Here is a 13,387-nt window from a genome sequence, read left to right on the forward strand (position 1 = left end):
GAAGAAGTTTTGATTTCAAATTATGTTTGCCAATTGATTCAATGAAAGTTTTTGGAAATGACCAAGAGTTCAAGACTTCTTTGTTAAAATAAAAATTTCAATTTTGATCTAAGAATGATCAATTCAGACCTTAATGTGATTAATTATGATCAATTATAACTTATAAAAAAATTAATTTTAAACTTAAATGTATTAATTATGACCTTAAATAGATCAAATACTGAGCGTACATTAAGAAAAGTTATATTTAGACTGATTGGGCTATACGTCTCATATTGACACGGTCTCGTCCAAGACCAGATACATAATAATAATAAAAGTGCACAAGCCGCAACCGCAAGTGCATGAAAATATGAATCTTGCTCAGCTTATTAACATGCAACGTACTTATTATTATCCCACCAAATAGTATTTTTTTTTATATGTCCTGTCTCATTAGGTCTGGTAAAAACTAATTCGACCCGTTAATTAGACTTGTAATTGATTCGATGTTAGTGAATTTGAATAGAAAATATTGACCCATTTAATTAAATTGGTCGATCCAACGACCTTATTTGTTTATTAAATGTGTTAGGTTAAGATCAAAATTTCAAATCTGAAACGAACCTATATAACTCATTTAATTAAACAAGCTAATTCCTAATTAAAGCAATAAGTATAACCTAAACTTAATTCATTTAATAATTTTTTTATTTTCATTGTAAATATAAAATAAACAACTTATAAATGAAAAATTTTATACAATTAAGGCCTAAAAAGTAAGATGTAATTTATATGTTAAAAAACCTAAAATGAAAATAAAATTTTTAAACAGATTAAATGGGTCGAAATCAGGTCAATCGAATTATTGTGGATCAAGTAAGGGTTCTAATTTGCGACCCAATCAACTAAACATGTTAGATTTGGATCAACTGGTTTCTGAGCTGTTTATACCCAATCAACTTTCCTTTTAAATTTCTTATTAATTATGTATTTCCTCTTATCTATTTGGAATGAAAAAATTCTTCATGTGTCCTGTCAAGGTAAGTATCTTCTATGTCCAGTTTAATGAGGTTGATTTATTTGAAGACGACTGAAGTTAGTTGAAGATTTTAATTTTATACAAAATGAACAAAAATTACTGGGGGTAGTGTGGCACTCCAAAAAGCCTCTTCAATGCTTAATTTAAATATAAGTTGAATATTAAATATGAAAATAGAATTGCTTATAATGACTTATATATTGAGATTTTTGAAAAACTTACTTTATTAGGATGTGATAAATTTATAGTAGTTGACTCACTGATATTAAAAAAGACTGAATTCATCTGTTTTATAAATTAATAACTCTTTTTTGAGACTGATATCTAATTGAAAATAATAATAATAATAATAATAATAATAATAATAATAATAATAATAATAATAATAATAATAATAATAATAATAACTATTAAATAAAATTATAAAAAATAATATGACTAATAATATATACTAAGACTATCCCAATAATAATAATAATTATTATCACAATAATAATAATAATAATAATAATAATAATAATAATAGTAGTAATAATAATAATAATAATAATAATAATAATAATAATAATAATAATAATAATGATGATGATGATAATGATGATAATAATAATAAATATAAAAAATAAATATTTACTACATTATTTAAATATGAGTTATAAATTAAAGTATATGTCATTAGCAAATAGTATTAGATAACACAAGAAAAATCAATAAATAACATGTGCCCTAGTGATTATCCACAGATGAACGTATATTTCCTACTAAAATGAAATATTAACTATATTTATTTTGACTGTTTAAGCTATTACTTGAGTTTATCTCTTTACATGATATTAAGAACTTATATGACAAAAGGTTATAAGTTTGAACGATAATGTAGTTAGAGTACATATTTGAACGATATGCAAATTTACCACATTTTGATATGTTAAGTTTATGAATAATGATTATTGCTGGTTACACATACTGCATGTGTGTCAACTATTATTTTTTTGAACTGCTTTGCTAGATTAATACTTTCTATTTTCTAATGTTATTCTCATTTGAAATGTTCTACTCTAAGGAGAGAGAAATTTAATAAGGTTTTTGAGAGATATATTAAAGATAAAATATATTCATGTAAAATCTTGTTAGATTCGTCTTAATGTATACTTTCTTATCATATATTTTTTATAATTTTTTATGAAACGTATCGTATTTAGAAATATTAAGAATCAAAAATTGAATTGAAAACTGTGCAAAAATTAAATGAGAAAAACTTTAAAAAGAAAGGAGGGAATATGTTATTGTTTGAAGATTGCATCAAGATAATGATGCATGGTTGATATACGTGAATATATTAGCTTGAAGATATATGAATCACTTGAAAATAAATTAGTAGGATGAAAAAACATGCACGTAGAGTGAAATACAGTTTAATTGAACATAAATTAATATATAGTGAATGAACATAGAAAATAAGTATTAATTTAAAGACATAAGACAAGTACAAATAAGGAAAATAATGATACGATGAGCAGTCAATTAGATAGTTAGTCCATAACTGCTAGTTTTATTTGAACGAAAGACGATGAAATGATGGCATGAGCTAATTATAATAGTCCGTGGGTGAATACTCAATAGTAGGAGCACGAGTACATGGAGGCATTGTTAAGACCACATGCATTAAAAATAGCAAGGAGTTCTTTGTCAAGAATGGCTCCAGTGAGACCACCAAGGAGGCTGTTAAGGAGGCCAAGGGCGGTCCCAACGACGTTGCCGAGACTGGTGGTTTTAAGGCTGGTGCAGAGGCAGAGTGCTGCATCTGCATTGACCAGACCAGCCAGGAGTTGGCAACATTGGGTCCTTGACTGGCTTCCAAACTGCACGTTCACTAGCGAGTTTGCGATGTCTAAACACACGTTCAGATCAGGACAAGTAACTGTTGCATTTGACGATACAAAGCAAAATAAAGCTAGGTTCACTACCATCAATATTCCTGCTACTGATTTTGAGGCCATTTTTTAAGACAAGCTACTAATATTAAGTAGGTTTTATCAGAATATATTTGTTTTATTTATTTGTATTTGGTTTGGGATGGGAAATTGTTGGAGGATGTCTGCCCTATTTATACACTTTTTCTAGGGTCTCTTTCGTAATTTACCATCTTTTTATTTCCTTTTTTTTACTCCCAACTATGATCGTCCACTTTATAAAAATTCCTGGTTGAACTTATATATTTGTTAGTATTTTTTGATTAAAGCAACTTCGAATGGTAGCATTCATTACATTGATTATTTAATGTGAGTAACCACAAATTTATACTTTCTCTGTTCCATTATACTTGTTATATTTCACTTTTTACACAATTTAATGTGTAACATTGACTATTCTTATCTTAAGCTATGCTTAAGTAAAAATTATAAAAATTTGATATTATAAAAGTATTCGATTATTCAAATAAGGTTTCACTTGACTATATCTTTTTAATACATTAGTCAAAATATATAAAATAAGCTTGAAAGATGAACAGTACGAATAATTCTTATGTAGCGACTATTTCGAATGGAGGAAGTATATTATTATTATTATTATTATTATTATTATTATTATTATTATAATATAATAAACAGAGCACTAAATGTTAGGAAGGCAAGGATCTAGTTGAATTTGTTTAACCCTAAATCTTAGGAGTTCTTCTAGAAAAACTAGTGATTGGAGTTTTATATTCAGTTGTTCGAAGGGGTTTGATGCATAAAATTTTCAGTTGGATAGCTTTTGATTTTTAAGTATATGTAAATATTTTGAAGAATTAATTAAATTTTATAACAAAAATTATTTTAGAACAAGTTAGATTATTATACTAGATAGCTTATTTTCAATTAATTAGATCAATTTTGAACAATGTTCTAATAAATAATGATAATAGGTGAAGTATTTAGTTTTTTTTATTGCGTACGTACTATAGTGCTGATCAGATCTTGTAAAGGATGCTTTGGACTCAAGGAATTTGGCAAAAAGACAAGTACTTTTCAAGCTCTATGGAATGAAATGAGGTACAAATTTATAAGTTTTTTTCGGTAAAATTTAATTAAGATGAATCAAAATAACACAGAGACAAAAGTTGGTGCGAAATATTGAAAAAATAACTCACATATGATTTCATATTGAACAATTAGAGAGAAGTTAACTAAAATATATGTTTTATGAACTACTCCTAATATTAATTAATTTTAGGATGGGACTTCATCAAGTTTGTTTATGGTCAAAGCCGTCTTGAAAAATTTAAGGACCTTGTGCAAAAACTTTTATTTTGCGCCTTATTAATATTTCATAGTAAATATATTTATTTTATTAATAAACTTAATATATATTTTTTTATTAACTTTTTCATATATGGGGAAAAGAGGGAGTCCTATGCGGTCGATCACCTTGCCTACCCTCAAAGACTCCCTGTTTATGGTCAACTCTCCTCTTATTTTAAGTTTTGTGTACAAGCCCAAATTTATCACGATATTCGTCACATGTGAGGGGGAGTTTTGAAAAAATAACTCATATGTGATTATACATCGAACAATTAGAGAAAGTTTGACTAACATATTTATATACTTGATGGGTGACTACTAACCCTAATATCAATTAGTTTTAGAATGAAATCTTATCTTGTTTATTTTTTGTCAACTTATCTTCTCTTATATGGATCTTGTGTACAAGTTCAAATTTATATCAAAATGCTCTTCTTAAACGACAATACATGACGCTAATATAGAGATTTCTCTTTAATGACAATACATAGGAGGCTCCCTAGACTCGGCGCCTGCAGCCGACTGGACAAGCCAAACAAGCAGCACCAATAGCACCCAACTGCCCAACAACATTCCCAACAACTTGTCAAGAAATCACGTCAACCAAATGCTTAAGTTGATGGTTGAGGCCCTAAGATTTGTTATATACTCTTACGTGCCATCTCACACGAGAGCCCGTTGGGCTAGAAGTGTGGATGCACATATGCGCTAAATATTCTACTTTGAATAAGGGGTGGTTGAGATTTGAACCTGTGACTTCTTGTCAAGAATCCACGTCAACCAAAAGGTTAAGCAAATAGTTAAGGCCCCTAGATATGTTATATATTCTTACACACCTCTTCACACTAGAGCTTTATTGGGCTAGAAGTGTGGATACACACATGCACTGAATATTCCACTTTAACTGAGAGGTGTTTAAGATTCGAACCCGTGACTACTTGTTAAGAAACCGCCTCAACTAAAAACTTAATCTGATGATTGAGGCCCAAAATATGTTACACAATCCCAAAACTTGTTATACATATCAGAATTAAAAATCATGCTCAAGAATATCTTTAATGTCTGGTTTAGGGGTAAAATTTCGTAGTATTGAATCTAATTGTTGTTAGTGATATAACTATAATTAACGTGACATCGAATTATATACGAAAGTACTATTTTGGATTGCATACAAGCCCAATACCAAATTTATCAATTTTTCATCATCATCATCATACCTAGTGTATTACGCATATACAAAACTATGGTCAGGGTCTAGGGAGGGAAGAAAAGCGGTAGCTCATACCCATAGAGGAGAGTGCGGTCACAGAGTCTCTCGACTCGAGAAGGGTCTTCAAAGAAGGAGAAACTTGCAACTACCCAGAAGCCTGCAACTTGCAACTTACAATCAAATAATTAAAAATACATATAAAATAAAATACATACAAATAACTAAAAATAAAAATAAAAGTAAAGAAGGAGGTACAGAGCGATAATAAAGGCAATGAACAATAATAAACGATGGGTAAAAGGGACGGGTTCAGTAATCTAAGATGTGGATAAGGCGCCGCCAACTGCCCCTATCCCTGGTCAGGTCCTTAGAGAGGTGAAGTTCGTGCAGGTCACTTTTAATCCGTTCCTCCCACGTTCTCCTAGGTCTTCCTCGACTTCTCTTGCCCTCCACTATCATGCATTCGATCCTTCTCACTGGGGTGTCATGAGTCTTTCTCTGCCCATGCCTAAACCATCTTAACCTGTTCTCCCGCATCTTTTTAGAGAGAGGTGCAACCCCTAACTTCTCTCTGAACTTCTGGTTTCTTATCCTATCTATTATATATTGCCGCACATCCACCTCAGCATACGCATTTCTGTTACTTCCATCCTCTGTTCGAAAACCTTCTTTACGGGCCAACATTCTGTCCCATATAACAGATTCGACCTAATTGCAACGCGGTAAGAATTACCTTTTAATCTACTAGGGAAGTTTTTATCACAAAGCACCCCGGTTGCTGCTCGCTACTTAAGCTAACCCACTTGTATACGATTAGTAATGTCTCCATCAATCTCCCCATTACTCTGAATCACCAAACCCAAATATTTGAACTTGGATGTACACGCAACAACTTCTCCCCCTAAGGTCACCTCTAGCTCCCTTATCGATTCCATCCCACTGAAATTGCATCGCAAGTATTCTGTTAACGTACGACTTTTGCGCAATTCCTTATCTTCCAAGGCTCCTCCTACTCTTCCAATTTACTATTAGCCTCCTCCTTAGTTTCTGATATCGTCTGTAAATTTTTTTTTCCTGTAAATATATATAACTATGAATAATGAATATATAGAACATGTTGTGATTAGTATGACTTGAGTGCACATTTGATGAGGTGTATTTATGTGTGTGTGACTCTTGAGTTATGGAGTCTTTAAGGGTGTAATTATGTGGGTGAGTATTCATGGAAATTACGGGTGTTAATGAAGGTTAATGAAGAAGAAGAAGGGACTTGATTTATGTATGTTCGATCAGAATTCTAACAGAGGAATCAGAAATGGTTGCTCGACCTATCCGCTCGACCGAGCGAGCCTTATTGGCTGGTCGAGCGGTCAGACAGAATGCTCCAGAATGCAGCTGATACTCGCTCGACCGAGCGAGCTCTCTGATCCGGTCGAGCGGATCCTCTAATGTGCATTGGATGCTGTTTTTCGACCTTTCAAGTTCTTGGAATTATTTCATATTATTCATTACCCTATATTAATATTGTATTCAAGAGAGCTATTGATATTCTTGTATCTAGTACCATATATAGAGCTCTCATACTCACATTGTAATTGGTGAAAACATTCACAAAATACACCCCAAGCCAAACACTAGCCTATATCTCTTCTCTATTGTAATTCTCCATATTTGAGAGTTATTTGAACTTCTTTTGATAATATAAGAGATACTACACACCGGAGGACGTAGCCTTAGTTGGGTGAACCTCGTTAAATCTTTGTGTTATTTTATTGCTTTACTTTCTCCTACAAATATCGATATCATTGATAGCGTAATTTGTTTGTCACTAAACTTCATACACTCGATCTTGGCAATATTGGAGTTTGAAACACATTGTTCTAACTCTAATACATCGTCGTTTTTCAGAACACAAAGAGAAAAAACTATTGAAAGATGCTCCACTAATTATTAAATAAATAAAGAATACATTTCAGTAACTTTGTCCATTATTTATATATAGAGCTCGATATCTATTGTTCGTCAAAGAAAGTTGTAGTGAAGTTTGTGTAGTTTTGATAAAAATATCTCTTGATAAGTTTAATTAATGGTCATATATTGTTTTTTTTTCAAAAATTTTATTTTTCTTCATATTTGAAAATATGATATTATGTAAAAAAAGGTAAAGGTAAAGGACACTCTCAGTATTCCGCACAAGGCAGGGTCCGAGTAGGGGTTTTCTTTTTCCTGAAAGATGCGGACAAATCATGTTCCCCCAAGGGGAGTAAAGAGAGATGCACGCAGTCAAAAAACCCCCCAATTGATACCTGCGCCCAGTAGAGGTAGAACCCCAAATCTTCTGCTCCACATGCAAATGCTCAATCCATTAAGCTACAGGCGTTTTTGGTCAAAATATAATATTAGGTGATAATGAAAAATTATAAATAAAAATATTATTTATGATAAAAGTTTCATTATTATACAAATAATATGATACATATGAAAATTTACATTATAAATCATTTTCATGAGTGTTGCTTAGTACCAATAAGATTAATGTAATTCTACAAACGATGGTTGTCATCTTTTAATTACTCCATCAACTGATTCAAATAATAGTTGGCACCAAAAAAAGGAAATAATAAGATGGTAAATTACCAAAAAGACCCTACATGATCGAAGTCTATAATAGGGTAGACATTCCCATACAATTTCCCATCCCAAACTAACAAATGCACCCATTATTCTCATACCTACCTAATAACCTAATTAGCTAGTTACAATATTTTTCGCCAAAAATGACAAATTTAGTTTATTGATTTTTAAAAATGGACTATTAAAATAAGCAATCTCAAAGACGGCCGATGGGAATACTTGAGGATTTTGTAAAAGAATATAGATAAAGAAATATTAATCATGATTTATTATTCATTTGACCTTTTATATCTCCAAATAAAAAAATTTTATAACATAAATGGAGATTTAGCTTAAAAACAAAATTATTGATTTAAAAAGTGATTTTAAACGACTAGCCCAACACGCTTTGTTGCGCACTAATTGTAAACAATCATAACTCTTTATTTGGTCTGAAACAGTTATCAATTTTGGGCATATATCGTAACTTTAAATATAATTTTTAAATGAAATCTAAGAAGAAAAATCCTAAAGTCTAAGAGATATTACCAAATTTAATACAAGTTTACATTTTATGTTATTGAATTCCTTGATTTTTTTATCATCTTTTTAAAATTATTTCAACTCAAAAGACATTATGATTTGAAACCCAATTACATTTAAATTAATATTATGTAGTGTTTGGAAACAAGTATTTCATTTCAAATTATAGATTTTAATTATAAAATTATAAATGAAGAATTTGAGAATGACAAGATTTGGGTAGTCATTCTCAAATTCTCAACTTTAACTCCTTTAAAAATAATGGTAAATTTTGATCCAAATTCAAATTTGAAAATTTTTAATTTGCCAAAGATGAAACTTAAGCCAATTTTAAATTTTCAAATTAAATTATCATTCTCAAACATAGCATTAATAAATTTAGGAATACTAAATAAGCTCAAACATTACATTTTACCCCAAAGAAATATCTAATTTCTTAGCTTCCTGAAATATTGTCATTATATTTAAGAGAAGCATGTCGCACTTCTTTTTTCTCTCTTGTGTTGTAGTGATTATTAATCATAATAATTAAATTTTGTAGAAAAAACTTTATTTATTAATTAAAAATACCTCATTCATACTATAGAGCTTGAAAAGTATTTGTCTTATTTGCGAAACTTCTTGAGTCCAAAGCATGCACCCTTCACATGATCCGAGAAGTACAGCACGCATTAATAAAACTAAATAGTCACCCTGTTATCACTACGTTGTCCAAAATCAATCTGATTAATTCAAAATAAATATGATCAGACTTATTTCTAAATAATCTTCATCACAAAATCAAATAATTTTGTCAAAATATTTACGTATATTTAAAAATTAAAATCAACTTAATCAAAAATATTATACCTCAAACCCGGCCGAACACCCCAAAAACAACTCCAACTAGTAATGTCACATGAAGATCTCATAATTAAGATTTAGGGGTTTAAGACAAATTAAGATTTAGGGGTTTAAGACAAAGTAATTAATTAAACAAGTTCAACTAGATGTTGCCTTTCCTAAAATTTAGTCCTCTGTTTATTTATAATTAACAATTATACAAATATAAGTTTGTCCTTACTCACATTAATTAATTAATGTAATGAATGCTAACATTTAAAGTTACATAATTCAAAAAGTACGCATAAAATAAATAAATTCAACTAGGAACAACTGGATAATATAATAGTAGTGGGACTAAAAAAAAAGGAAATAAAAAGATGGTAAATTACGAAAGAGACCCTAGAAAAAGTGTATAAATAGGGCAGACATCCTCCAACAATTTCCCATCCCAAACCAAATACAAATAAATAAAACAAATATATTCTGATAAAACCTACTTAATATTAGTAGCTTGTCTTAAAAAATGGCCTCAAAATCAGTAGCAGGAATATTGATGGTAGTGAACCTAGCTTTATTTTGCTTTGTATCGTCAAATGCAACAGTTACTTGTCCTGATCTGAACGTGTGTTTAGACATCGCAAACTCGCTAGTGAACGTGCAGTTTGGAAGCCAGTCAAGGACCCAATGTTGCCAACTCCTGGCTGGTCTGGTCAATGCAGATGCAGCACTCTGCCTCTGCACCAGCCTTAAAACCACCAGTCTCGGCAACGTCGTTGGGACCGCCCTTGGCCTCCTTAACAGCCTCCTTGGTGGTCTCACTGGAGCCATTCTTGACAAAGAACTCCTTGCTATTTTTAATGCATGTGGTCTTAACAATGCCTCCATGTACTCGTGCTCCTACTATTGAGTATTCACCCACGGACTATTATAATTAGCTCATGCCATCATTTCATCGTCTTTCGTTCAAATAAAACTAGCAGTTATGGACTAACTATCTAATTGACTGCTCATCGTATCATTATTTTCCTTATTTGTACTTGTCTTATGTCTTTAAATTAATACTTATTTTCTATGTTCATTCACTATATATTAATTTATGTTCAATTAAACTGTATTTCACTCTACGTGCATGTTTTTTCATCCTACTAATTTATTTTCAAGTGATTCATATATCTTCAAGCTAATATATTCACGTATATCAACCATGCATCATTATCTTGATGCAATCTTCAAACAATAACATATATGTTGTCTTTAATTTTGTTGAAATAAAACTACCAGGACTAATTGACCGACCGTATTATGTTTTTTCAATTCAGAGTAAATGTCACCTGTTTATCTTTAAAAAAATAGTTTCGTATTTTCATTCACTATATGTATTATGTAGCATGCCTATTTATTAGTATATGTTCTAATATGAATGAATCTAATTGCATGTGACTAGTGTACGTGTTTTTCCATCTTTTAATTTCAAAAGATTTTTATTTTCAAGCTAATTTACTTATATTTTCTAAATAGTTACACTTTTTCCAAAAAAATTCTCATATAAAAGAAAAAATGTTATTACTAAAAAATTACTTCATATGACAATTAAATTTTATTATCAACCAAACATGTCTTATGTTTATTAATAGTACTTAAATTTTTATTTCAGATAACATTGAAACGTGTACCTTTAATAGGATACCACAGGAGATCCATAACAAAAACAAATAAAGTTAATAATATAAATAAAAAAATTCCTTCAAGAGGACTCTATGAATTTTTTAATGTTGAACTAGATGCTACTCATTTGTACTACCTATTTTTTTAAAAATTGTAAAATACAATCATTAAAATTCCAATAAATCAAAATTAAACCCTTAAATCAAATTAAAAATGTACCAGCCAAAAACATTAAATTAATTGACAAAGGTTAATGGATATTTATAGAATATATCAACAAACAATATTTTAAATGATCAAAGCAATCTAACAAATTTAGGACAATATAAAGAAATGGTTTATTTTAGGAAGTTCAGAATTTTTTAAAAATGTACTAACGACCAAAAACCCTAGATAGATTGATTAACAAACGTTAATGGGCAGGGCAATTGTACGTAGAATTAACAATCTAAAAAATTATTAAAATAATTCAAAGCAATCAAACAAATATAGAACTAATAAACAAATATAGTTTTATTTTGGTGTGGGAAAAAAGAAAAATAAAAAAAGAATTTAAAATATTAAAATTTTGATTAATGGAAAATGAGTAAAACAAATCTTTTGAAGTTTGAAGTTTGAAACGATAATAATTAGTAACAACTTATGTTCAATAATCAATAAAACACAAAAAAGTTATTTATTAGTTCAAATCTATTTCAAGTCTCATTATATAGGGTTAGGTGTACTCGGTTCACGTCTTATGCGACTTTTTTTTTTTTTTTTTTTTTTTTTTTTTTTTGAGGTAAAGCAAAATAAGTTTCAAATATCAAAATTAAAAAATAATCGAGGAATAACTATATACGGGGAGCAATATATAATTTTCAAGATATGATGTAAGTATATATTATGTGCGACTCTTTTTAGGTCTTAGTTTCTTGGGCTTATTTTAGGTCAAGTGTATTAGACAAAAAGGAAAATATAATTTTCAAGATATGATGCAAATATATATTACTGTTATCAAATAAGTTTTAATTGACATCAAACAATCCAAATTCTTATACATTACAAAAATATTTGTAAATAAAATTAGGAGTAAGTTAAAAAATACTCCTACCAAATCGTTTTTAAATTACAATAAAATTAACGTATGCATGCATATTGTAAACCTTTATTCTAACTTTGGGTCATAGAAATTATATTTTACAATATTTAAATTATATGAGTAGAATTAGATCAAATAGTAGATAAAATAAATATAATTAATTAGATTAAACATACCATCATTATTTAATTGAAGTAATATAATTAGAGTATATATATATGAATAAAATTAAATAATAGAAGTATGAATCTAATATAATTTGTCAAAAAATTTTCAAATTAAATGACCTATTAATCAAAAATTTAAGTGATCCTATAATTGAGATTATTAATGGTTAAACAAATAAAAATTGGAATTATTGTAAGAAAATCAGTAAAAAGTTGAATTATTTAATTTTTATAAATAAAATACCTACTAAATAAAAACTTAACAAACTTTATTATAAAAATAAATTATCAATTAAAAATGAAAAATAATTCACAATTAATTAATAATTACAAAGGCGTTTGGATTAATGGAGTGAATAAATAGAAATACAAAGAAACACGGGCTGCCAGGCCCGGTAGACCAACAAGTACCCCGCATTCACTTCGATAGGCCAAGTCGGGCTCCCAGCCCATCAAAACCCAGTACAAGCCCGCGACTAATCCCTTTCCCTTCCCTTTCCCCTTTGAACAACAAATACACTAACACCATGGATATGTGCTCTAAAGTAAGCCGACCATCATTAAAACCACCCCACCACCACCCATAACAACCCCAATTGCAAGCAAAGACATGCGCTACCAATCCCTCTCACAAAAACCACCGTAGCCCAGCCGTGATAGCAATCATCATGGCTAATTTTCGATGAAATCTGCAAATTTTGGGGATAATTCGCACATCCAATGTTCGAATTATGGGTTACAATCAAGAGCAAAACATTTAGTTATCATCTAACTATAGTTTAGTATTTATTAATTGGAATATTATATTTCACAAATGTCAAACAATTAAATAAAGGGTTCTTCGTTCAAAAATGAATTTGAGCAACTTTGATTCAAATTAGCAAGCAACACTATAATCAAAGAATGAATAATGCAATTTTTGACTAATGAATTAATTTTCAAACTCAAATCACACCAACAATTAAAATTTTCAAGTTT

This window comes from Amaranthus tricolor, chromosome 14 (assembly GCF_026212465.1).
Source record: "Amaranthus tricolor cultivar Red isolate AtriRed21 chromosome 14, ASM2621246v1, whole genome shotgun sequence".
Lineage (NCBI taxonomy): Eukaryota > Viridiplantae > Streptophyta > Magnoliopsida > Caryophyllales > Amaranthaceae > Amaranthus > Amaranthus tricolor.